At 41.4% G+C, this 27,632-nt stretch overlaps 2 long non-coding RNA genes across 2 annotated transcripts; one reads left to right on the top strand and one right to left on the bottom strand.

Moving 5' to 3' along the window:
* Window positions 1–4,583: 4,583 nt before the first annotated feature.
* On the bottom strand, window positions 4,584–16,432 carry LOC126932127 (uncharacterized). The gene is made up of 3 exons (XR_007718118.1): window positions 16,356–16,432; window positions 13,329–13,534; window positions 4,584–4,664 (listed from the first exon to the last, which is right to left on the bottom strand). It is a non-coding gene; the product is annotated as an uncharacterized LOC126932127 (long non-coding RNA).
* Window positions 16,433–20,041: 3,609 nt separating this feature from the next.
* Window positions 20,042–25,225, top strand: LOC126932128 (uncharacterized). Its single transcript, XR_007718119.1, has 4 exons — window positions 20,042–20,784; window positions 22,157–22,301; window positions 23,611–23,662; window positions 24,714–25,225. It is a non-coding gene; the product is annotated as an uncharacterized LOC126932128 (long non-coding RNA).
* Window positions 25,226–27,632: the final 2,407 nt, after the last annotated feature.

Here is a 27,632-nt window from a genome sequence, read left to right as displayed (position 1 = left end):
AAAGTTGAAGGGGAGGGACTCCTCCCCAACTCATTCTACAAGATCGGCATTATCTTAATACCAAAACCTGATGGAGACATAACAAAAAAAAGAAAGGCCAATATCCTTGATGAACATTGATGCAAAAATCCTTGCAAAATATGTGCAAACAAACAAAATACTTGCAAACTGAATCCAGCAGCACACCAAAAAGCTAATCCACCATGATCAAGTAGGGTTCATCCGCAGGATGCAAGGTAGGTTCAACATATGCAAATCAATAAATGTAATTCATCACAGAAACATAACTAAAGACAAAAATCACATGATTATCTCAACAGACTCAGAAAAGACTTTTGATAAAATTCAACAACGCTTCATGCTAAAAACTCTCAGTAAACTAGGTATTGAAGGAATATACCTCAAAATAATAGGAGCCATCGATGACAAACCCACAGCCAACATTATACTAAATGGGCAAAAGCTGGAAGCATTCCCCCTTGAAAACCGGCACAAGACAAGGATGCCCTCTGTCACCACTTCTATTCAACATAGTATTGGAAGCCCTAGCCAGAGCAATCAGGCAAGGGAAAGAAATAAAACACATCCAAATAGGAAGAGAAGAAGTCAAACTATCTCTGTTTGCAGATGACGTAATTGTATATCTAGAAAACCTCATAGTCAGGGCCCAAAAGCTCCTTCAGTTGATAAACACCTTCAGCAAAGTTTCAGGATACAAAATCAATGTACAAAAATCACCAGCATTCCTATACACCAAAAACAGCCAAACCAAGAGCCAGAAAGGCAATCCCATTTACGATTGCCACAAAAAGAACAAAATGCCAAACAGCTAACCAGGGAGGTGAAAGATCTTTACAATGAGAATTACAAAAAGAAATTAGAGAAGACACAAACAAATGGAAAAACATCTCATTCTCATGGATAGGAAGAATCAATATCATTAAAATGGCTATACTGACCAAAGCAATTTACAGATTCAATGCTATTCCTATCAAACTACCAATGACATTCTTCACAGAACTAGAAAAAAAAACTATTTTAAAATTCATGTAGAACCAAAAAAGAGCCTGAATAGCCAAGGCAATCCTAAGCCAAAAGAACAAAGCTGGAGGCATCATATTACCCAACTTCAAACTGTATTACAGGGCTACAGTAACCAAAACAGCATGGTACTGGTACAACAACAGGCACATAGACCAATGGAACAGAAAAGAGAGCCCAGAAATAGGCCATAAGTCTATGATCATCTGATCTTCAACAAAAACTGACAAAAACAAGCAATGGGGACAAGACTCCCTTCAATAAATGGTGCTGGGATAACTGGCTAGTCATATACAGAAGATTAAAACTTGACCCCTTCCTCACACCATATACAAAAATCAACTCAAGATGGATTAAAGACTTAAATATAAAACCCAAAACTATAAAAACCCTGGAAGACATCCTAGGCAATACCACCCCGGACATAGGAACAGGCAAAGAGTTCATGACAAAGACACCAAAAGCAATCACAACAAAGGCAAAAATTGACAAGTGGGATCTAATTAAACTTAAGAACTTCTGCACAGCAAAAGAAACTATCAACAGAGTAAAGACAAAACCCACAAAAATGGGAGAAAATATTTGCAAACTATGCATCTGATGAAGGTCTAATATCAAGCATCCGTAAGGAACTTAAACAAATTTACAAGAGAAAAATAAACAATCTCATTTTAAAAAATGGGCAAATGACATACACAGACACTTTTCAAAAGAAGACATACATGTGGCCAACAAGCGTATGAAAAAAAGCTCAATATCACTGATGATTAGAGAAATACAAATTAAAACCACAATGAGATACCATCTCATACCAGTCAGAATGGCTACTACTAAAAAGCAAAAAATATAACACATGCTAGATGCTAGCAAGGTTGCAGAGAAAAGGGAACACTTACATACTCTTGGTGGGAGTGTAAATTAGTTCAACCATTGTGGAAAGCAGTATGGCGATTCCTTAGAGAGCTAAAAGCAGAACTACCATTTGACCCAGCAATCCCATTGCTGGGCATATACCCAGAGAGATATAAAGACACACGCATGTGAATGTTCACTGCAGTACTATCCACAATAGCAAAGACATGAAATCAACCCAAATGCCCATCAATGACAGATTAGATAAATAAAATGCAGTGCATATACACCATGGAATACTAAGCAAGCCTTAAAAAGAATGAAATCATGTCTTTTGTGAGAACGCAGCTGGAGCTGGAGGCCATTATCCTTAGCAAACTAACACAGGAACAGAAAACCAAATACTGCATGTTCTCACTTATAAGTGGGAGCTAAATGATAAGAGCTTATGAACACAAAGAAGGAAAGAACAGACACTGGAGTCTACTTGAGGGTTGTCGGTGGGAGGAGGGAGAGGAGCAGAAAAGATAACTATTGGGTACTAGGTTTAATATCTGAGTGATGAAATAATCTACATGACAAACTCCCATGACACATGTTTACCTATGTAACAAAACTTCACATGTACCCTCAAACTTAAAATAAAAGTTTTTTAAAAAAGAAAAAGACTATATGCACAGGGTAAGGTATTATGATAATAGCACCTAAAATTCTCATATCATGTTAATAATAATGGTAGCTGCTCTTCCCTGGAACTGTTTTCCAGGCCCCTTTATACACATGACCATATGCAGTCCTTCTAACAACCTTAGACTATTTATTTGCAATAAGCCTTATTTCAGAACAAACTTAAGGGAACTTAAGAATCCCGTTAAGTTGGCACAGTTATCTCAATTTTATGATGAAGACATCGAGGCTTATATAGTTTTAATCAATTGCCTGAGGCAACATAGCCTGCAGTGGCAGAGCCACATTCAAAACCAGCCCCATGTTCTAGGCTATAGGTCAACCACACACACATCATTCCAGAGCATGTCCCAACTGGGTTGACAAGGGCTTCACTGGTGCACATTTTTGTTCCCTTCTGGCATGTTAATTGGTCTGTGTTTTCTGCAGGTGATCTGTGGCTGCTGATAAACATGCTCATGCCAAGCAGGCCACAAAAGCGGTGAAGATTGTATACAAAGACATGGAGCCTATAATTGTGAACATTCAGGTAATGTCAAGATCTTCTCAGTCTTTTGGTCATTTGGCAGTGGGTCTTTCCAGAAACTTCCAAAACATGTGCTACCATGGTACCTATGAAACTCTTTATCTTGTTGCATTTCCCAGCTGCTGTGGAGATGGTACATTTTCTCTTATAAGTTTCAGTCTGCCTTTCTCTTACCACCAGATACTTCTAGCTGGAAATGTGTCCTCTTAGCCCACAACAGATCCCTAATTGTGCTCACTGACCCTAAATACACCTGAAATGCTTCTGGTTTTCCCAACAGGAAAGTCCTAAATTCCAAACTTGACGTTCAAATCTTAGGAAGTTCAAACCCTGGCCTCTTAGATGGATTTTGACATTTGCAAGTTTGAAATGTATTTCCCTTAGCTCCTGTCCCAGGTTCCAAGGTCCCTGGTCCTTCATGGCCCTCAAGTCTTCTCACCCAACATGGAAAAAACTGCTCACTCTCCAACAAATATGGAGCATGTGCTCTTTCCCTGGCCTTTTCTGCACTTTTTGCGAGCTTCCTAGGTGCCATGATTCTTTTTGCACATTCCTGATGGAGCCACTAAAGAGAGAAATAGCATTATTACCTAGAGGAAGAATGGTGATAGGAATTACTTGCATTACATTGGCAGGATGGATGCCCTTCTGTCACTTAAGGAGAGAAACTAAAAATTTGTCCAGAAATAAATACAGTGAAATTGAATCTCACATGAGGTCAGGTTCTAAGCAAACATAAAGAATGGTCAAACTCGACCTTAACATACTACCCCACTATACCAAGATAAACCAGATACAGAGGATTAAAAATTAAAAGGTCAGAAGGAAAATCCAAAAAGCACAGGATCAAAACATGGGAGAACTCAATAGTATTTCTATGAGTCAAACTCAAAATTCCTTAAGAGAAAAAGTTAATAAGTTAAATTATATAAAATAGTACACTTCTGCATAAAGAAAAAAATATAGTAAGCAGCCAAAACACAAGCATCAACTGGGAAAAATATTTGCAAGGCACACCACAGCCATCAGCCTAATTTACTAAGTATATAAGGATTTTCTAGAAATCAAGACAAAAAAGCCAAAAGAAAAATTAGCAAACAATGCAAGCAGGCAGTTTGTGGGAAAAAATATAAATAGCCCTTATATATAGGAAGATGATATGGTTTGGCTGTGTCCCCACCCAAATCTCATCTTGGATTGTAGTTCCCATAATCCTCATGTGTTGTGGAAGGGACCTGGTGGGAGGTAGTTGAATCATGGGGGTGGTTATCTCCATGCTGCTCTCATGCTCTCATGATAGCGAGTGAATTCTAATGAAATCTGATAGTTTTATAATGGGCTCTCTCCCTGCTTTCCTCTGCACTTCTCCTCCTTCTGCCATGTGAAGAAGGACGTGTTTGCTTCCCCTTCTGCCATGATTGTAAATTTCCTGAAACCTTCCCAGCCATGCTGAACTATGAGTCAATTATACCTCTTTCCTTTATAAATCACTCAGTCTTGGGTATGTCTTCATTAACAGCGTAAGAACAGATGAACACAGAAGAGATGCTTGGTCTTACTGAAAATAGAAGAAATTTAAGTTAAAAGTTACAATGAAATGTCATTTTTAATCTATCAGGTTGGCAAAAATATGAAAGTTTGACAATATATTCAGTTGCCAAGCTGCAAGAAAACAGGCAATCTCTTGTCTCACTGATAGGATTATAAACTGGAACAACCTGTATGAAGAGAAATTTAGCAGTGTCTATCAAAATTCCAACTGTATGTAGCCTTTAACCAGCAACCCCAGTCTGTGAATTTATCCTGTAGCTTGGCTCGTCTATCTGTGAAATAATGTGTTTCCAAAGTTATTCTTTGCAGCATTGTTTGCAATACTAAACTACTGGAAACAACTCAGGTATCCATTCATCTATACAATGGAATTCTATGAAGCTGTATATATAACATATAAATACATATATATAAATTTATATATAACATATAAATACAGCTACATAGAATATAGCTTTATGTACTATAAAATATATAAACAGAGGGCTGGGCACAGTGGCTCATGCCTGTAATCCAGCATTTTGGGAGGCCAAGGCGGGCAGATCATGAGGTCAGGAGATCAAGACCATCCTGGCTAGCATGGTGAAACCCCATCTCTACTAAAAATACAAAAAATTAGCCAGGCATGGTGGTGGGTGCCAGTAGTCCCAGCTGCTCGGGAGGCAGAGGCAGGAGAATGGTGTGAACCCGGGAGGCGGAGCTTGCAGTGAGCAGAAATTGTGCCACTGCACTCCAGCCTGGGCAACAGAGCAAGACTCCATCTCAGAAAAACAATATATATATATATATATAAACAGAATGAGGGTTGGGCATGGTGGCTCACATCTATAATCCCAGCATTTTGGGAGGGCAAGGCAGGCAGACCACATGAAGTTAGTAGTTTGAAACCAGCCTGGCTAATATGGCAAAACGTTGCCTCTACTAAAAATACAAAAATTAGCCGTGCATAGTGGGGAATGCCTGTCATCCCAGCTACTTGGGAAGCTGAGGCATGAGAATCACTTGAACCCAGGAGGCAGAGTTTGCAATGAGACGAGATTGTGCCACTGCACTCCAGCCTAGGTGACAGTGAAACCCTGTCTAAAAAAAAAAAAAAAAGAATGAGAATGAGGACATCCTCTAAACACAACTATAGAAACACCACCAAGTTATACTGACAAGTGAAACGCAAAATGCAAAAAATGTGTACAAAGTGAAGAGGGTAATAATAAGGTCCATATTTACTTGTATTTGCATAGAGAAACTCTGGGAGAACACACAAGAAGTGATAGTGTTAGTCACCTTTGGAGAGAATGAGTGGAAACGAGACAGAGGGAAATGGGTGTGGGCAAGACTCCACTGATTATATTCTGATTCTGTTCCATTTTTAAACTATTTGAATGTGTTATCTAATTTTGAAAATGAAATTCTAAAAATAACCTTGAAACATTCCTTAAATTGTTCATAAAGTACAGAATATAAGCACACTAAAGCTTGAGAGCAACTTGACTAAAATAAACAACAATGGTTAAGTTTCTATGCAGGTCTAGGTATCGAAATCATTCTCCTGTAACATACCCATCAAATTCCTAGGTAAGAATGGAGGATGGGTGGAGAATTCTAAAGTCTGCTTTCAGTTCAGACTAACCTAATATTAAGCCTCCATAATAGATTGTGAGTATTAAAGGAGATAGAGGAGTCCCAATGTCACTGAAGGCTGAAGTTCATAGGTAAGTTAAATATGCATATGTGGGGCTCCTCTACAGGGTGATCACATTTTCTGAACTGTGCCAGGTCAGAGGTGGTCTGAGAAATGCAGCTGTACCATGGAGGCACTAGGACATCATGTTTGAAATCTGTGCTGTCTTGTGGTTTTCAGGGTGAGGGATAGAGGTGACCAGTGTTGGAAATCTTGAATTGCACAACACTTTTAGTAGTTGCTTTTAAAGTAGCCACTTTTAGTAGTGGCTATAATGAAAATTATAGCCACCAAACACATGGCAGAAGGACGTGGGTGGGGAAAGAGAGACAGAGGTAGAGAGAAAGCCTGAGGATAGAATCTTTAGTGATTCTTTCAGTTGACGTTTTTATTAAATTCTCACTTCTATCACCTAGAGAATTGCACCTGTAACTGCCCAATGGGTTCACCTTGCCCCTGCCTACACAGAGCCAATTTATCAAGACAGGGGAATTGCAATCGAGAAAGAATAATTCACACAGAGCTGGCTGTGTGGAAGACCAGAGTGTTACTATTACTTGAATCAGTCTCCTCGAGCATTCAGGCATCAGAGTTTTTAAGGATAATTTGGTGGGTGGGGGAAGGACAGTGAGTTGAGAGTGCTGATTGGTTGGGTCAGAGATGCAATCATGAGAAATTGAAGCTCTCCTCTTGCTGAGTCAGTTCCTTGGTGGGAGCCACAAGATCAGATGAGCCAATTTATCAATCGGGGTGGGGCCAGCTGATTCGTCAAGCGCAGGGTCTGCAAACTATCTCAAGCACTGATCTTAGGAGCAGTTTAGGGATGGTCAAAATCTTGTAGCCTCCAGCTGCATGACTCCTAAACCATAATTTCTAATGTTTTGGCTAATTTGTTAGTCCTACAAAGGCAGTCTACTCCCCAGGCAAGAAGGAGGTTTGTTTTGGGTAATTGCTGTTATCATCTTTGTTTTAAACTATAAACTGAGTGCCTCCCAAAGTTAGTTCAGCCTATGCCCAGGAAGGAACAAGGACAGCTGAAAGTTTAAAAGCAAGATGGAGCCAGTTAGGTTAGATCTCTTTCACTGTCTCAGTCATATTTTTGCAAAGGCGGTTTCAAACCTGATAATTCCCAGACATCTCACAAGGTATGAATTCAAGGGCTGCTCATATATAGTTTTTTGATACCAGGTCAACTTAAAATTTGTATTTATGGGCTGATTACTAAATGGTTCACCAAATCTTTCCAATTGCCCTGATTCTTTTCTGCACTGCCTCCAGCTTCTTGAGTGCAAACAAACTCTATTTCTCAATACCTTTGGTTATTCATAGATTTCTGAAGTTTTTCCTTCATAGTTAGGTAAAAAGAATTGTTTTTTTAAGATTTTTATTCTCCACTCTTTCCCTCACTTCTCCCCTCACATACACCCATTTATTCTTCATAGCTGAGTTCCCTATGGATTTTAGTGAGGACTCTTTCAACTCAGCGGGTGCTGAATTGTGGCTTGGGATTTAATATCTCTAGTAAATAGATGAAAAGATGGACAACTGTTTGGGTGCCACTGTTGAAGAACAAGTTTCTATATGTTCTATAAAGTCAACCCTGCCCCCAGGCAGTTTCATTACAGAAACAGGTTCACCCATAGATAAGAAGATCTCATTATTTATCCTTATCTGATGATGGAGTCCTTGCTCAAGTCAATAATAATTTGCTTCTTGGACTTGAGAACACACTGATTTGGGCAGGAAACAGAGTAAAGGGTAGGAGATTTTTAATTGTATATAATTACTCAATTATCTATCATGTGTTTAATAATAATGGTGTGTGGAAACTTGGCCAAATTATGATTCTTTGACATCAAGACAGGAAAGAGCAGAAAGATAAATATCATATAAAGAATAGGAGTTGCCTTCCCTTAAAATTCCTGCTACCCTGCAGCTGCAGGCTGTACATCACCACGGCTTCCCTCTGGCCCACCTGCTTCCACTCAAGCCCCTCCTCTCATCTTCAGGTCACGTGGACTTCTGATCCTGCCTGTCCAACTCGGGATCACTTTTATTTTTTCCTCTGGATGGTGCATAGCTCCCTCTGACTTTATTTTCTGCCAACTCATTTATATAAGGTGCTAATGCTAATATCTAAGAGGGAGGAGTCTTGGGTGCCCTTCTGTGGCACTCTAGGGACTGCTGAGCAGAGGATAATGAGGACCTCAGTGTGACCATCTTAATTACATTTTGTAATGCAATCTATCTTTAATAAATTTTAAGCGATACCAATTTATTTCTCCAACTAGGGCTTTGCAGGCATTTAGAGAATTTTCTCTAGTCTGTACCCCCCAATAGATAAATAAATATACTTTTTTTTCTGGAAATTGGGGGAAATGACAAGAAATGTATTTTTTGGTGAATGAAGCTTTTGCTTTTTGTGTGTGATCTGTGTTACCTTCTGAGGATCTTCTTGCCATTTGTATAAATGAAAAATCTGGCCACTAAAGGTAATAATGAAGGAATCACAGAAATGACAAACTCCAGAAGGTTTTTAAATTCCCAAATTACTCAGAGAAAATCCAACGAATAGCTGTGGATGACCACTCAGAAACTGAGAGGCACAAAAATAGCCACAAATAATGCTCTATCATGACTTCTAAAACAGAGCGACAGCAAAGGAGTTCCTTAAACATACAGATTGCTTCCTAGCTGCCTTGTTTATTATGAAAAAGCAAGAAATTCATGGCTTCCTGCTCTTTCCTGGGCTGTTCTACTCTTTGTCTCTTACTTGTGTAGTCAAGGGATCACAGTTGTCGCTGAAACATCCCACAAACCCAAACTTGATACCTCAAATCACGTAAAGTTGAGATCCTGGTTTTTTTTCTCCCCAGATCTGGCTGCCCAATCTATTTTATTCTGGAACATGGGGACAACATGTTGATAACTGGAGGATGGCACCCACTACCTGGGACACATAAGGTAAGCAAATAGGAAAGTCGCTACATGAAGCACAAATTCAGTGATTCGCTAACTTGCAGTTTCAAACATTTGCAGAGCCCTGTGCTCATCCACATGTGATTGCTGTACTTTTTAATCAAGTTTTGGTGGTGCACTTTGTGACTGTCAAGTCACTGCCCATAAAAGATATGGGAACATTTACGTAGAGGGTGAAAGAAAGGCTGGAAGCAAGACAGAAGTGTGGGCAGAGGCCACAGCATTTGAAGATCTCCCCGTTTCTGGGGGCATCCAGAATACAGACGTGTTAAGGATTTGTAGTGATGCTTGTTCAAACTTGATTCTTCCTGTATAGTCTCAATCTAGCTATAGAAAGCTCCCTCTTCACTGAAGGAGATTCTTCTGGCAGCTTCAGTGCTGTGGAATATAACCTGGAATCTAGAAGGCAGCAGAACACACTGCTTAGAACCTAACATAAGGATCGCAAAGCTCCAGCACTAAACCCCAGGGGGTTCAGTTCATAAGAGACCTTTTGTTCTCAAGCAGAGCTTTATCAACTATAACTCACAAGCATGGACAATTTCTCACTCCACTGTTTGATTGGAATCAAATCCCTGCTCAGACATCATCTTCTCTAGGAGACCTCCCCAACAGAGCCCTGGCTCCTTATAGAATTGAGTTTGTTCAGTCAGCACCATAATCACAGAGTACTTCTCCAGTGCCAGGTGCTATCCACCTCTGCCTCCTGGGTACCTGGTGCAGCCTTCTAGCCTTGAACATCTCATTCTGCTCTGCCAGATGACTGATTTCTTATGTGGAAAGGTTCCTTTCTTTGCATTTCTGTTTTCCTAGACCTTGCACATAAAAGGTGCTCAAAAAATACATGCTGAAATGAAGTGTGCAACAACAAACACACTGTAAAAGAGTCAGAGGGTCCGGCAGGAAGAGGGTCAAATAAGTCTGCTTTCCTTGGAGTGGTCTTTCATTCGACAGACAAAACATCTGTGCTGGGACCTTCAACAGAATCTATGAGAGAGTATCAATTGAGCCAGCCAGAGCAGTGAGGGGATTGAGAACCATGTTATTAAAACTCAGTGTGCTTGGTCTGAAGAAGAAAAGAGCTCATGTGCAGTGTGGGCCAGTCTCAGCTGACAGGGAGGAAGGACTGCATACGTGCATGCCTAAAACGTGCAAGTCACAGTGACTGGTCAACTCAGCATGGAATCCCCCATCCCTCCCATCTCACTCCTGTCCCCTCCCTGCGTGTCTAGGCTGGTGCTCTCGATGTTGGATTTCACTCCCTCCCCTCACCCCTTGACAGCTCCTGCTGCCACACCAGAGCTCCCCGACACCGAGCCCTGGCGGCAACCCCATCTTCACCTTTCTGATGCTTCATTAGGCAGCCCAGACCCCCACTCCTGCCCAGAATGCTGCCCCTCCTCAAATTTCTGAAAAGCTGTGGAAAGAGGGAGTAGAGCCATTCACTGCTCTGATGGGAGGTACAGCTAGAAAAGAGGATACAATAGGAAGGTGGGATTCCACATTGTGTGAGAGCTGGCCGACACTGGAACGCCTGGCTTCCAGATGCTGTTCCTGCCAACAGGAAGATGTGCTCTAGGCAGCTTTCAAATTGTTTTACCGTGGCCCATAAAATGCACCTTATGATGGGACCCAGCACATGTGCATGAACACACACACACACACACACACACAGAGAGAGAGAGAGAGAGAGAGGAACGAAATTACACAGGACAACACTTATTTGGCTACATGTCATACACTGACACTTCTTCTGCACTGCTTTCCTCTCCCCTCCTTTCCTCCTCCCCTCTTTTCTATTTATTCTTCTAAATATGCTGGTCCTAACTAAATTTTCACACCTTACTAGTGAATCACAAGGGACAGTTTGAAAAGCACTGAGTAAGATGGAATTTCTGTAGCAGTGGCCAGAGAACACCTGCATCAGGGCCTCGGAGATGCTTGGTTAAAATGCAGACTCCTGAGCCTCACTCAGACCTCCTGAAGCTGAATTTCTAGGAGTTGAGACCCAGGTATAAGCTCCAAAATGAACCCCTGCACTGGAAGAGTTTGGAGCAGCTGGCCTCTAGATTCCTTCCAACTCCAAAGACTGGGATTGATTGAGCCCCTAATGTACAAAGCGTTATACTAAGAGTTACGGGAGACACAGATCTATCACATGGCACCTGTCCTGCTGGAGAGACAGCATGTGCATGTGGAGGAAGTTAAACAACAAGTTTATCCTGAACAGGTAGCTCATGATTCACACAAAGAGGGGTCCAGGCACATGATGCCCTGAGTCCAGAAGATGGGGACCTGTGCACCGTGGTAGTCAGGGAACCCTCAGCAGTGAGAAAACCCATTAATTAGGAAGAGTAAACTTCTAATGAATCATGTTTTCCACACTAATAACCATAACAGCAACCACTACAGCAGTAACATGTAGTTAGCATGAATGGGGCTATTTCATTGCTTACAACCTGTGGCTTTCTGTTAATCCTCTTTGGAGGCTGACAGCAGTCCTCTGGGCTAGGTCGGCAGTTCTCAGACGTGGTTCCTGGACCACCAGCAACAGCAGCATCACCCGGGAATTTGTTAGAATTGCACATTCTCAGGCACAGACCTACTGAGTCAGAGATGCTGAGGTGGAGCTCAGCAATTTGGGTTTTAACAAGCCCTCCACTGGACCTCCATGAACCTGTGAGTTAGGTTATAGTTTTGTCCCCCTTGTTACACAGAGGAATACCAACACGTGTCACTATGTGTGGAGTGGGCTTCCTAGAGTCGCCCAGCTAGGAAATGGAAGAGCCAAGGTTTGAACTCCAGCAGTCTGGCTTCCCAGCCACACGCTTACAAGGAGTGGAAAGGACTCCCCCTCGCACTCTTCCAGTGCCCTGGATGTTGTACTTGAACCTCAGGCACTCACAGAAGTGTGCCGTTTACCACTCACAGATTGGCTTTATAAACAATGGGAAAATCAAGGCAGCAGACATTGAATATCACATCCATGGAGGCTACATATTAGATGATTCTGAAATGGTACTCCACTCACAAAAACTTCTGGAGTTCCAGTTATTTGTGGCCATAAATTAAGTGTGAGCTTGGATTCTTAGAGTATAGCTTTAGAAGGTTGTGTCCACCAACGTATGCTCACTTTGCATGGCATATGAGTTGTGAGCCAGGATGACTCACATAACTTCCAATCTCCACCCCCTCTGTCTGGGAGGTAGCCAGGGAGCTGCTGCCTCTCAGCTTTGAGGCACTTGGTGGCAGAAGGTCCCCGAGGCTCACTTTCCATTTGCCACACACTAGTTACAGAGCATCCCCTCGATGAATACCTCCCATTGTCCCCAGAAAACATCCATAGAGCAGGTCTCAATCATCCCTTTCTCTCTTCCTTCCCAATACCTTCACCCTAGGCAAGGCCTGTGGGGGTCAGGGAAGGACACAGTTGGCATCTGGAAGGAGGGCCAAGGTTTGGGCCTGTCCCAGGCAAGTCTCTCCTCTGCTTATGCCCTGGGAACCTCTTCCCTACACACTCCCAGAATCGCCTCTCCTGCCCAGAGCCTGGGCCCCACCCTAGGCCTTTATCCAGGCCCAGCTGTCTCATGTCCAAAATCACACTGAGTCCTCCCACGGCCCCTTTACCCACAGTCTAATCCCTTGATAATAGGTATGAAGACATCACTGGCCCATTTGGCTTTCCCCACAAAGTTTCTTTCTATTCTAGAAGCTTCAGAACTCGTCTTTTCTCTACCCACTCATCTCATCAGAGGGACACTCCACCTGTTCTCTTTGCTTTCTAATGATCCCTAGGATAGAAATCCACAGCCCACTCCATTTACAGATGGAATTTTTATGACCTGCCCACACATGGTTTTATAAGATGTATTCTCAAAAATTCTCAAAACAGATGTAGTCTAATTTAATAACAAATATGCACTATAATGCTTCGGAGGAGGAGATGCTGTCCTGAGGGCCAGCAAACAGCTATTTGTCTTAACTACACAAAAAGTTGGGAAGGGCTGCACCCACCTGGCAGAGCTGTTCTTTCCACTCTTTTTTCTACCTGGAGTCAGACTCAGTGATTCGGGAGAGTCACTCTGTGCCACCAACACTGAAATATTTTGGTTGAGTCATGATCAGAAGTTTTGGGCTTTGCTTGGGCTTGCATGGTTTAAATATGCAAGAAAAAAGTGGAAAAGATCCCAGGAAATATTATAGAAACTGATGTCTCCAACCTAAAGAAAAAGAAAAAAGGTCTGAGTGTTCATAATACCAATAACATTTTGAGGGTGTCGAGTAACTTTTTTAAAAAGCAAAATTAAGTTGTTTCCATTTCAACCAAATACTGAATATTAATTGGTTTAAATTGTAGAAAAATATTTTATTCATCCATTTATATAAAGACGTATCTACTTAATCTATAAATTATATATACACTTAATTTTAAATTATATGCATTTTAAATTAAATGTATATATATTTACTTATATATAAGTATAAATATTATATACTTATATATAAAAATAAAATCCATATAATTTAAAATTAGATGGTCACCTAAGTAGGTATGAGATTCCCCTCTGTGGTGGTGCTGAGAATTGAATACAGAAACACATCTTAGAAGGGCTGGCATTTCTCCTTCCTGCATGTCTGAGGCCGAGCCTGCAAGACCAAAGACCAATTTGCCTTCCAATACAACCTTCCAAAGGTTTGGTTTTCCCCATGGAGCATACGTAACAGAGACCTGGATGAAGCTGTGGCAGCCAAATGCCACCTCACCACCAGAGAAGGTAATAGGAACTGATCATCATTAAAAAGGCCTTTAAATAAATAAAAGAACAGTATTTCAATTCTAAAAGTTGCATTGTCTCTTAAGTGCTTAATTTATTCTCAAAGTGTTCTTTCCTGCTGATTCTATAATATTCTACAGCTAGTCTCTACTATGGACTCACTGTGGACCTTGTTGTGCAGTTTGGCACTTTCATCCACCAGGTTAGAGATAAACATGTGCAAATTGGTTGATAAGACAATTCACAAGCAAGAATTTGATCCAAAGAATCTGATAAGATGCTGGAGAAATGTATGAAAAAAATCTTCATACTACAGCAGGAAAAAAGCTGTAGAAAATTTAACCAGTGGAGTTTCTGGAAGGAAAGAGGAATTGTCATTATCACCATGAAATTCTCAGTTGGATATCCAAAGATGTTTTATCATCAGGTAATTTTCAGAAATGCTTGTAAGGCTGAAAAAATTTACCTAGATCTATTGATACTAATTTTTAGAAAATAACTGAGTAATTCCATAGGTTTTGCTGCTGGTTTAGCAATTTCATTTCTTTTGCTCTAGCAGCTATGGTGCTATTGGTTGATGAAGAATTACTGATAACAAAGAAGTCTACAAGGAAAACTGATATTTAAAACACCACAGTTCTAACGTACAGATCATTTTGAGGACTGCCTTAAGTCACAATCCCATTTAACATTTCTTGTCATGTTTCTGTGTGATCCTTAAGCATTACTTCTGGAAGGCTTCCCTGACCTCCAATACCGACACTGCACCATCCACTCCTGATCCTTTTTTTTTTTTTTTGAGACGGAGTCTCTCTCTGTCGTCCAGGCTGGAGTGCAGTGGCGCGATCTTCTCCACTCACTGCAAGCTCCGCCTCCCGGGCTCACGCCATTCTCCTGCCTCAGCCTCCCATGTAGCTGGGACTACAGGCGCCCGCCACTGCGCCCGGCTAATTTTTGTATTTTTAGTGGAGACGGGGTTTCACCGTGTTAGCCAGGATGTTCTCGATCTCCTGACCTCGTGATCCGCCCGTCTCGGCCTCCCAAAGTGCTGGGATTAGAGGCGTGAGCCACCGCGCCTGGCCCTCCTGATTCTTAACTCACTACAGTTGCACTATGTTGAAATTGTTGATTTCCCTTTAGGGTTTCTCACTGCAGGCTGTAAACTATACCCATGTCTTAGCCATTTCTTTATTCCTCTTTATTCCTCCTAACATAAATGTTCGGATGGAATGGTGGATAGATGGATGGGGATGGAATGATGGATGGATGGATGGGTGGATGAATGGATGGATGATGGATGGGTGAATGCATTGTTACATGAATGAGAAGGTGAAACAATTTTGGGAGGTATTGGGTCTTTCTCTGTAATTTCCTTGAAAATGCTCTACAACTTCTAGAAAAATAAGCTCAGATTGCTTGGTCCTTCCTACAAAACCACAGTGGAATTACAGAGAAGACATCAACATTTCTGCTCATGATTTATTGTTGTTGTCTGTAGATTTCTCCCCACTCAAAAAAAAAAAAAAAATCACTTGGTATTGGAGAAACAGCCAGACACTAAAAATCAATCTTTTTAAATTAGTGCCATTGAAATCAGAGATAGATCCCCAAAAAGGTAATGTTGGTGGGATTTTAGAATTTTTTTTTTTTTTACAAGAATTGAGTTTTGTAGAATTGTATGAAAAGATTATTGGAACAAAAAGGTAAAAATATCTAAATATTCCTACACTGAACATCCATGGGCTCCTTGCCTAAGAGATGTGTCTACTAGGCACTTCTCATGCTTCTAGCAACCACCTTCCTACAGGACAGGGAGCAGCTCTAATGCCTTAAATAGCCCCAAACCGGATCATGCGTCTGAGTCAAACTGGGTCATGCGTCTACTTCAGCACCTCCACTGCTCTGTTAGCGTTTTCCCACTGGTTAACTTGGAAACATAATCATTACTTTTTAAACAGAGATTTCTTTCAAATATTTACTTAACCACACCCAGAATTGTGATTGAAAGCAACAGTTAAGCTCAGGGAAGACAATGACTAGTTTAGCTTTCTTTTTTTCTTCAGATTAATATATACGTATAATTTTTAACACACCCAAAGTTGCCCAACTCTAATCCGCCCTTTCATCACGCCTGGCTCCCAGAACATTTTCATCTACCTTTCTCAAAGGGTAGAGTCCTGACGAGGCTTCTCCTTGCTCGAGACATTCTCTGCTCTGCTCTTGAAGGAAGAGAATCTGAGATCACACACTCATAAATTGTACCCACCTGGTAAAATCTGTATTTTAATGAGGGAGTTCTAGAGGTGGTGCCTAAATCTCCATGTTTTTCCAGTGTAGGAACTTTCGACACTCTGGGAGTCCCATAGGACCCAGGCTTGGACAAGGGGACGCCAAGCCTTATTTATGACTGAGCACATAGATGGCTGCTCAGCATACCTCCTTTCAAAGAAAATTGTTTAAATATACTTTTAGTGGCCAACATTTTTCCTCAATGAAAATAGCTTTATTGTTTTGTGATTATACATATAATATATGCTCACTGTTTTTGCAAAGAAATTGTAAACAATACAAAAAGTTCAAGGAAAAAAATTAAAATCACCTGGAAGCCCACCATGCAGAGATAACTACTATTCATATTTTGTCAACATCCTTTTCTATACCTCGCATATGTCTATACGATTTTGAGCAATTGGGATCATTTTGCACGTGCTGTGTTTAGTTGTGGACACATTTTTTGAGAGTTTTCTTTCTTGTTCTGTTTTGCTTTGGTGAGGAAAGAGAATGCTGCCTCCTCCTCCCTGCTTCTCCCCACTTCCAGCCACCAGGTAGCCAGTGTTAACAGTGTGGTATACGTCCCTCCGTTTCTTTCCTGACGTAGCTGTAATCATAGTTCACATTCACACACTTACACAAAGGTTTGGCATAAAATAATGTAACGTCTTTGTGTGAGAATGTTCCTCCCATTTCCAACTTACTACCTTTCTTCCTCACCTAGTGAATAAGTAAGTAAGTACATTGAAACCAAGTATTAAGCTCCATGAAAAAGCAATAGTTTTGAGGAAGCAGTAATGAGGCAGAGGGTAAGACTGGTGTGCAAAATCTCTTTGCCTCCCTGGAAAGTCCACTTAACATATTCCCTCTCAAGTCACCTCAGTCGTCCTCTATGAATCAAGAAAGATAAAACCCAGAGGCCAGTCAACTCAGTGCACTGTCACCAGACACCTACTATGTGACTGATGACATCATTGAGGCAGTGGGGCTGCAAATGGGATTTATTACTGGAAGGTCTGAGTTTGCACCCTATTTCTGTACATTTAATGGCTGTGTGACCTGACAAGTATCTAGTTCTCGTCCCAGTCTCTTCATCTGCAAAATGGGAATGGTATAAATATCACAGAATTATAAAGATTAATACAATAATACACGTGAAAGTATTTTTAAGTTATGAAGTGTGTTAGACAATGTGGGAGATAAAAAGGAAGTGTGGTACAGTACCTAATTAAGAAACTAAATGTTATCCAAAGAAGTGACATGAGCACAGATGGAATCATTTCAGTCCTGGAGCAGTTAGTTGCTGCAGGCAGGGCCATATACCCTCATGTCCAAGGGCAGTAACTGTGGATAAGAGATGTGCCCACACACAGAGTGCACCAGCTTCATCCCATTAGTAGAATTATACCCTGCATCCCTTGATCTACAAAACATGCTAAGGGAAGACCCTCGCTCTGGGTCACATCCACCAAATACTCATGGCTGGGCCAACAGGAGCAGTGCAGACCCAAAATACTATCTGTTCGAGGCAAGACACGTCCAGGAGAGCAGCTCCAGCTCATAGGCTCAAGGGGATTCCTATAGGCACACAAGAACCACTATGACATAGAAGGCCCAGCAAGAAGGCAGGCAGGACTGCTGGTGAGGACACGGCTGAATGTGCACCTTTCTAATGATAAAAATGACCACAAACATCCTAATACACATACCCTCAGACCTACCACTTTCACTGCTAAGAATTTTGAAACAACTTTGAGATATAATCTATCCACATACCATAAAATTCACCCATTTAAAGCGTACCATTCATAGAGTTGTGCAACCATCACCAAAACCTAATTTTAGAACATTTAGTCAGCCCACACCCCCAAAAAATATTTATACACACTATCACTGCTAGAAATTTATCTGATGGTCATTTTCAAGAAATTTTTTGCCAAGACATATATGCAAAGGTGTTCATTTTTGGAAGCTATTCTTAGAAGAGTGGGGGGAAATGCACAGAGTGTTCCTTATTTAGAAACTTCTTAAGTAAGTTATATTACACATACGATGGAATATTGTGCAGATATTAAAGCAAATGAGATGGATCTATATATGTTGATATAGAAAAAAATACCCAAGATTCATTAATAAGTTAAGAAAAAACAGCAGAATGGTGTTTTTACTCTTATACTTTTTTTAAAAATTCTATCACAAAATTATGCCATATTCATAAATAATCACAAGGAATTGATGACCAGTTACTTTTAGGATGGGACAGGGCAGACAAGTGGGCAGGGGTGCTTTCATTCTCCATCCTGTACCTTTCTAAAATGTTTGACTTTTTTAAAGTATACACCATGTTCATTTTTCCCTCTATGAAATCTTTGAGGCCAGATACATTTTGGAATTCTAAATTTTTCTGATTTTAAAAGATCGTATGATCTCTACACTATTTCTTAAAGTCCTCAGCAGAGTCTGGGGCAACACGCCACATTCAAGCATGGTAATACTTCTGCAGTGAAGTAAGTATGATTACTTACACCCAGTAAGAGCTTTTAAAGACTATGAATCTCTCGTTGGATGAGATCAGTATAAGTTTCTCCACCAAATAGGTGCTCAGGGCTTTTCAAATTCAGAATTGCAGGTAACAGACTGGGGACTTATATTAGCACTATTCAACTTTTCTTATAGTAACCCAGTGTATGAGAGCAATGAGATTATGGACAAATGAGATTTTGTTTTTTTATATCTTGCTGTATTTTATTCTATAATTCTTTGCAAGTTTTTTACTCCCCAGAAGCAATTGAGAATAATAGTTCAGAGGAACAAGGAGAAAGAATTCACGAGGACAGAGTGTTCCTCCCCGAATGACAACTAAGGGCAAAGAGGGTCTGCTCCAACAAAAACAAGCTCTAAATTCTACTAGTTGTTAACAATTTAGGCCAATTTGCTATTGCTTTGCAGAGTTGGAACCACAGAGTGAGGCACTCTCCTTATTGACTTCAACCTTACACCATGAGAGACTCAGAAAGGAGGACAATGCCAGTGGGCGTTCAAAGTCTAACCAGTTAATGCCGCTGAAAATGGCAAGAGGCCCCTGCAACAGCTGACGACCACATTTCAACAGTAAGGGACTCGTCTAGGCTTTTCTTTGTTTCACAGATTTCATGGAACAGCACCTTTGCTCTTCTCAGGTGGCACACACCTTTGGATGAAACCACTGGTCCTGTACCAGTGAAACTGTAGCTTTATTTTGTGGCTTTTGCTACTTCATTTGTGACTGCCTTACTGTCAAAAATTCACATACAGATGGCAGAAAGAACAGATTTCTAATTTTATTTCCAGGCTGCTGCTGTAGTTCATATCTACACAGGTGAGTCTATATTAGTTGGTCATGGCAGAGCTGAACTGGGACAAGGTATTAACACCAAAATGACACAGGTGAAAGAGGTTGTTTCGGTTTCGCCATCAGCCAGAATTGGACTTCATAAAATATTCCCAGACTGCACTGTACCACCTTTGGGCTTTGTGATGCAATGACTAGACTTCTCCACAGCGTCCCTAGGAGCTCATTCTGAATTACCTGGTAATAAGCCAACTGGAACTTGGGAAGAGGGCTTCACCTGCCTTCTCGAGTGGGAGGGGCTTCACCAAAACTCAGCTTCCCAGGGAACCAGTGGCTCCTCACCCTTGACTTGGAGCAGCTGTAACTTTTCATGGGCTCCAAAGTTCAGTGAGGAGGGGCAGCATTCCCGGACAACTCCTGTGTATTAATTACACATATATGTAAGTTCTAATTGCACCCCAAATCCAGACTTCCTGGTGCCAGACAACTTGTTCATTCCTCAGTCAAGTCCACTTTCTCATGCTTACTCTATGAAAAGGGCACCCATGATAGGGTCGGGGTCCCCCCTCTAGAATGCAGACCTCCTTATTTGAGAACAGGGATCTCCCCAGGCTGCCCTCTTGGAAGGACAGAGGGCAGAAGCCTTACTGAGCCAAAGATCCTGGTATCTGGAGAAGGGCAAGTGCGGCATCCCATTTTGAGAGGGGACAGGTGCAGACATCCCTGGTTTGGTCAGCTGAACTTGAAGACCAGTGCCAAGAGTAACTCACTCAATGCTGGTCACTCAGTGACCCAGGTTCCAAGCAAGTCTCTCACAAAGCTTTAATGAGTACCTGCCCCTGGAGTAAAGTAATGAAGACAATACTGAGTGCTGTACAGTCATGCCTCACTTAACGACAGGGATATGATCTGAAAAACACATCTTTAGGCAATTTTGCCATTGTGGGGACATCACAGAGTAGTATATTTTCATAAACCTAGATGATATGGCCTACTACACACTTAGGCTATATGGTCTAGCCTATTGTTCCTAGGCTCCAAACCGGCACAGCATATTACTACACTGAATGCTGTAGGCAATGGTAACATAATGGTAAGTATTTGTGTACCCAGATATATCTAAACATGGAAAAGGTGCAGTAAAAATCTGGTATAAAAGATAAAAAAATTTACACCTGTATAAGACACTTACCATGAATGGAGCTTGTAGGACTAAAAGTTGCTCTGGCTGGGTCAGTAAGTAGTGAGTGGATGTGAAGACCTGGCACACTAGTGTAGACTTTATAAACACTGCACACTTAGGCTACACTACATTTATTTTCAAAAATAATTAGGTCAGGTGTGGTGGCTTACACCTGTAATCCCAGCACTCTGGGAGGCTGACGCAGGCTGATCACTTGAGTCCAGGAGTTCAAGACCAGCCTCAGCAACATGGGGAAACCCTGTGTCTACAAAAGAAAATATGAAAATTAGCCGGGCATGGTGGCATACACCTGTAGTTCCAGCTACTTGGGAGGCTGAGGTAGGAGGATCACCTGAGCCCAGGAGATGGAGGTTTCAGTGAGCCGATATCATGCTGCTGACCTCTAGCCTGGGCAACAGAGCCAAACCCTGTCTCAAAAAAATAAAGTTAAATTTAAAAATAAAGTAATTATGCCACAACACTATGACAGCTATGATGTCACTAGGCAATAGAAATTTTTCAGTTCCATTATAATCTTGTGGGACCACTGTCATATATGTGGTCCACTGTTGACTAAAACATCATTATGCCACACATGAATGCATTTAAAACAACCCTTCAAAGTAGGTATTAATGCCCATATAATTCAAACAAAAATACTTTAGAGAGCAAAGGGAGCCACTGACATTAACACAAAGACAACCAGTGTAAACAGGGATTGTCCTGGGCAAAGCAGGCTGTGTGGTCACCTGGTTCTGGTATCTCCAGGTCATGGACAAGATCCCCACGGCATGGAGAGTATAAGTGATCCACATACTGAGAAGAAGCAGAGCTATTCAATCACAGGGATGTCTGGCTCTAAAACTCACCTTTCTCTACACACCACGCTGCCTTTCTCTGTGCCTGCGTTCTTGTGTTCACTGCCTGGACAGGGGTTTTCATAGCCTTGGTAAGTATGCAGCAAATCCTAAATGGAACCTCAGCACGTAAAACAAATAAAAACAGAGCCATTTTGGTTGAACTAGGCAAATGGATCTTGCATTCTATCTGTCCTCCCTCTAGCCTCCACTTTTACCTCCTGGGTGAAAAAGCCCTGGCTTGGCACTGGTTCCACAGGGAACACCAGAGTCAGCCGCTTGTCCAGAGGTGGAGACAAGCCAAATGGAAGGTATCTGCAGGACGCAGGGAGGATGGTGATTGCTACAGGGTGAGAAACACAGTCGAGTTTGAAAGGTTTCCCTGTTTGATTCTCTGCCACTCTTCCGTCCATTTCCACCTGCAGAATATCTGCCAGACTCTCGTGGAATGCTTCGAACCTATCTTCAGATGGAGTGCTAGTGGCACCTGGGAGAAGTGGGTGAGCACCAGGTGTGGCTGAAGCCTGCAGAGCTCCTGTGGGATCAGTGAGTGGAAGCACCTGTTCCCACGTATGCTGCATCCCTGCCACTTCCTCCTCCTGTCCTGTCCCACCTGGGGCATCCCTCCCCAGTCATCAGTGAGCAGGCGGATCACCTGGACATCAGTTAAAATGCAGATTCTTATTCTGTAGGTCTGAGTGGGGCCTCAGAGTCTGCATTTCTGTCAACCTCCCATGTAATACCTGCACTGCTGAACCACGCTTTAAGTAGCACTCCTGACTGGTGGATATAAAATGATAGTATCTCCATCATAAGGAGGTGATCAGGAGCAAGGAAGAAAGTCATTCTTACGTTGGTCCAGCAATTAAAGATTAGTAAGCTGAGTTCATAAGGGACAGATATAAATCAATCATTCACCTTACAACCAGATCTAATGAAACAGAAATCTCTGGTTCATCTGGATATGTACTCACATCTGGAGAAATAGCTCAGTAACAGTGTTAAAGCCATTCATATTTAAATACCACTTAGTGTGTGTCTGGTTATTTGCTAAGGAAGATAGAGCCTACATCATCTAAAGTTCAACTTTGGAAATTTGCGGGGGACAAAAGCAATACATTTAAAGGAAGTTCTTGCAGGGAAAGCTGTTATATTGGATTACATTTTGAAAAACAGCTTCAGCTAAAGCTACAAATGCTTGCTATTTTTCACACCTGCATTTCAAACATTTATAGGGAAAACTGGATAGTCTTTGGGTGGTAGTTCTTGTTCTTCTTTCAGAATAAAGACTTCATTTTAAAACGTGACCCAGATTTTTAAAAATTGAGGCAGCAGAAGTTCTGCAAGGCCCTGAGTATTTAATTAGTGCTGTTAGAAAGTCTCCAGGTGATTTTGAAGTTTTGTGGGAAGCCCTCAGGGAGCGGCGATGGATGGGATGTGGTGGCAGTAACTTGAGAGATTGCTGAACTTACCTCCTTTATCTCTTAGTTTCTCTGAAACTTAAAAATACATACATATTCCAACCAAGCTGACGCTCCATCTAGACTGGTTCCCCATATATGGAGACAGGAGGATGGAGATCCTCGGCTAGACTTTGTTTGGGGACCCTGAATTTAAACTTCCACCACAGGTGTTTACCTTCATCACTTCTTCCCTTGCTCTTTAAATAGATCCACCAAAGCAGTGACTTAGCAATCATCCTGGGCATCCTTAGCAATCATTCTGCGCAGAGAACCCACTTGGGCACTCTGCTTGTTCACTCAGTAAAATAACATTCCCAACAATAAGGAAAATTATGACATCTAGAAAGCCATTATTTTCCCATGTTTTGTTTTTGTCCAGTTGTGTATTTTTCCTTTCATCATATTCTTTTTTGCAGGTTAATGAAGCGTTTGCTCAAACATTAGTCTCTCTGCCACTGGATATTTTAGGTAAGAGGTATCTAATACTGTCCTATAATTATTCCCTTTTAGAAAGGAAAAGGAACTTTGAAAATATGTGCTCAGTTGTTTATATTTTTAATATTAAGTCTATTATTATTTATTTTATTTCTTTTTTATTGAAAGGTTTTCATTAGAAAGAGAAATGCTATATTATCAGAACAGGAAGGTAGATAATTTTGAGATGAGTCCCATAATTTCCTTCCTGCGATGCCTTAGTACACATAAACCTGCCACAGTTTTATAGGTTTGATATTAAATGATCCTGTGAATAGTGAGGACAGATAAAGATAGAGGGATTTTTGCAAAGCTTTTAGTGCTTCCCAGTATGGATTTAGTGCTTACACCTTTCAGTCTTAGTGTCTAATAGGATGCAGCACTTTGGGCTTTCTAATATTTCCTGCTCTCCAGAAATCTTGCCTTTTATCCTGCCTCTTGTGACTCTCTTCTCTTGTCTAATGGGAGATTGGTTATAAAAGCTGTGATGACCAAAACAACCCCATAAAAATAGCATGGGAAGTTGAGCAAGGTACCCCATCAGACATGAGAATTTGTCCAAACAAGCAACAGGAAGATCTCGCTGGAAGCAATAAGAAACTAACCATGCTTTTACCATATTGAGCATACATGGGCATATCTCCTAGGCTTATTGGGAGGGTTGTCTGATATCCTGGTGGCATCTATAAATACAAAGCTCACATCTGAAGGTAGGTTGGATCTTCTTGAATGGGGAGGTCATGCCCAGTATCAGTAACCCAGACGAAAGACGTGAATTTAGGAAACTAGAACTGAGGGAGCTCAGCTTCTGTTGGTCTCACAGGTCAACCATGGTAGTTACAGGCACCCCTGGCCAGTGGGTATAAATAATAGTCACCATCATGAGGAGGTAGACCAGAAACCAGGAAGAACCCATGTATTGGTTCAACAATTGAAGAGAAGTAAGTTGAGTTGTAAAGATCAATGAAATTGTCTCTTTCTCTTGTTCTTTTGTTTCCTCCTTTCATTTATCCAAGTCTTATATGAACATTCTAACTCTGATCAGTTGGTCTATGGAGAATCAACCCAAGAGTCCTGCATCTAGTATAAGAAAAAAAGAGAGAAACAGTGCCCCATTAGGCCAATGTGTCAATGGTAGTATCAGACATAGACCCCAAAGGAAGTGAGTCTTGGGTGAAAGCCAAGGCCATAAGGACCACCCAATGCCAACCCTGAGGTTCTGAACTTTATTTTTACTGAGAAAAGTGAAATTTCCTCACAGCAATAGGCAAAAATGGAAAGCTATCCTGGCACATAAGTATAGAATGCCACCAGAGACAAGCAGCTGGCAGAAAAAGCCAGGCCGCCAGCAACAGAGACAAAGAACTGTGAGCTTGAGAGGCTATGGCAGATGACGAGGGATGGACAGTGAGGGAGAAAGAGACTCAGATGCAACAGAGGCTTGGTGGCTAGTCTTGGGACCCAACCAGGGCTTATTGTAAAATAAGCACTTGGTAACTTTTTATATCTTTGCCTTGGCAACCAGGAAACTCAAAGTTAAATTTTATGCTTCATTTAGTTATGTTTTGCTGTTGCTGTTGTTGTTTGTAGAGACAGAGTCTTGCTCTGTCACCCAGGCTGGAGTGCAGTGGCATGATCTTGTCTCACTGCAACCTCTGGCTCCCAGGTTCAAACAATTCTCCTGCCTCAGCCTCCCGAGTAGCTGGGACTACAGGTGCATGCTGCCACCCCCGTCTAATTTCTTTTGTATTTTAGTAGAGACAGGGTTTCACCGTGTTGCCCAGGTTGGTCTCAAACTTCTGAGCTCAGGTAATCTGCCCGCCTCGGCCTCCCAAAATGTTAGGATTACAGGCATGAGCCACCGTACCTGGCCAGTTTTTATCATATATAAACTCCTACTCTCTTATTATTCATTTCATCTCATTTCTTGACTCTCATCTTTTACACTTATTTTAATGATTTGACTATTGTATTTGTATCTAATGTGAATGCTTTCTATAAATCGACTCATGTAAAGCTTGTTTAGGAAATAAGTGAAATTGAATTAAATACATATGTCTCACATGAATCTCTTAAGTTTCCCAGCAGATGAAAAAGATCTTCCTTATAACAACGCTTGTCATACCTGAAGAACATTATTTAGCCAGTTCTCAATCTTCTCTTCACCAGAATTGATTTTAACTCGTTTTTAGCTTTTGAAACAAGTTTACAGAAAAGTTGCATGTACACTACAAAGAATTTTATTTCCCCTGAATCGTTTGAGAGTAAATTGCTGACCTAATGCCCCATCAGCCCTGAACACTTAAGAGTTGAGTCCTACACACTATACAATATACCCATCAGAATCCAGAAATTAACACTGGTACACAACTACTATGTCATTATCAGACTCCGTTCAAGATTCGCCAAGTGTCCCAATCAAGTATTTTATAGCAAGATATTCAATACAGAATCTCACTTTTCATTGAGTTGTCCTGTCTCTGAGGTGTCCTGGAGCAGGGATCAGGTCTTCCCTCTCTCTCTTTGACATCCATGACTTTGACACTTTGGAAGATTTTGGCCACTTATCTTGTCCAATGTCTCCCATTTTGAGTTTGTCTATTGTTTTGTTGTGGTTAGATCAAGGTTATGCGTCTTTGTCAGAATATTACAAAAGTGACTCTGTGTTCCCCTCATGGCATCCTGCCAGGCAACACATGACTTTGACGTGTCACACTTGGTTAAGATGGCATCTACCAAGACTCTCCACAGTGAGGTGGTTTTTCTCCTTCTGTAGTTAATAAATATTCTGTGGGGAGATACTTTGAAACTACGTCAATATATTGTTCCTCATTAAACTTTCTGTTTATTTATTTAGTTTTATTATTATTATTATTACTTGAGACAGAGTCTTGCTCTGTTGCTCAGACTGGAGTGCAGTGGTGCAATCTCAGTTCACTGCAACTTCCACCTCCCAGATTCAAGCAATTCTCCTGCCTCAGCCTCCTGAGTAGCTGGGACTGTACAGGTGCCCGCCACCACACCCAGCTAATTTTTGTATTTTTAGCAGAGACAGGGTTTCACCATGTTGACCAGGATGGTCTCAATCTCATGACCTTGTGATCCACCCGCCTCGGTCTCCCAAAGTGCTGGGATTACAGGAGTGAGCCATCGCGCCGGCCTCTGTTTATTTTTTACAAAAGTGTGGGCTTATGGTTTCCTGTTTTATTCAATGGTTGATAATTTGTTGCTATTGTTATTTACTTAATACAATTAATTTTATGCTCCAATCCTAACAGCTGATTCCAGGACTAGGGCAGGGAAAGTAAAAACTGAACCTGAAATATTTAATTGCACCAGAACTCAAGGAAGTATTCACAGAATAATGGGGACATGTCAAAAGGCCACCGAGGTGGACGGAAGGGGCTCCCACTGGTCAAATCTGGTCATAAATTTTTGCTCTTTTTTCTAAGAACAGGGTTCCCATCATGTAATCATTTTTATGATTCTTCTTTGGACCTATTTTATTTTGCTGTATTTCTCCAAACTTAAACGTTTCTAAAAGGCCCCTAGAAAGCATCCTGAGATACCATCAGTAGGAGACTGCCTCCTGATCTTTGCTTTTTAAAGTCCTCACAGCATTCTATTTCTGGAATTCACTCTACTGTTGACCTGTGGCCCATTTTGCTTTCTCTCTGAAAGTCAACTTAGATGTGAAGCCAAAATATCACCAGAGCCCTCCCCACTTCTTCGTTCTCCTTAGTTGCAGAATCATAACAACTGTAGAGGGAACAGAATGTTCAGAGTCTACATGGTGGTCACATTCCCCTGCAGGCAGTTCTACACAGGAAACCAGACCAGAACCCGAAGTTTCCCTAACAAACATAGAATTCAAAAGGGAACATCAATAAACTGACTCCTTAGTGCAGTTATGCAAGCCAAACTCACATATCCGTCTTACTGTCAGCCGAGCTGGGAAATACCC

Source organism: Macaca thibetana, chromosome 12 (genome assembly GCF_024542745.1).
Source record: "Macaca thibetana thibetana isolate TM-01 chromosome 12, ASM2454274v1, whole genome shotgun sequence".
In the NCBI taxonomy this organism is placed as follows: domain Eukaryota; kingdom Metazoa; phylum Chordata; class Mammalia; order Primates; family Cercopithecidae; genus Macaca; species Macaca thibetana.
This window is presented reverse-complemented; position numbering and strand designations above follow the sequence as displayed.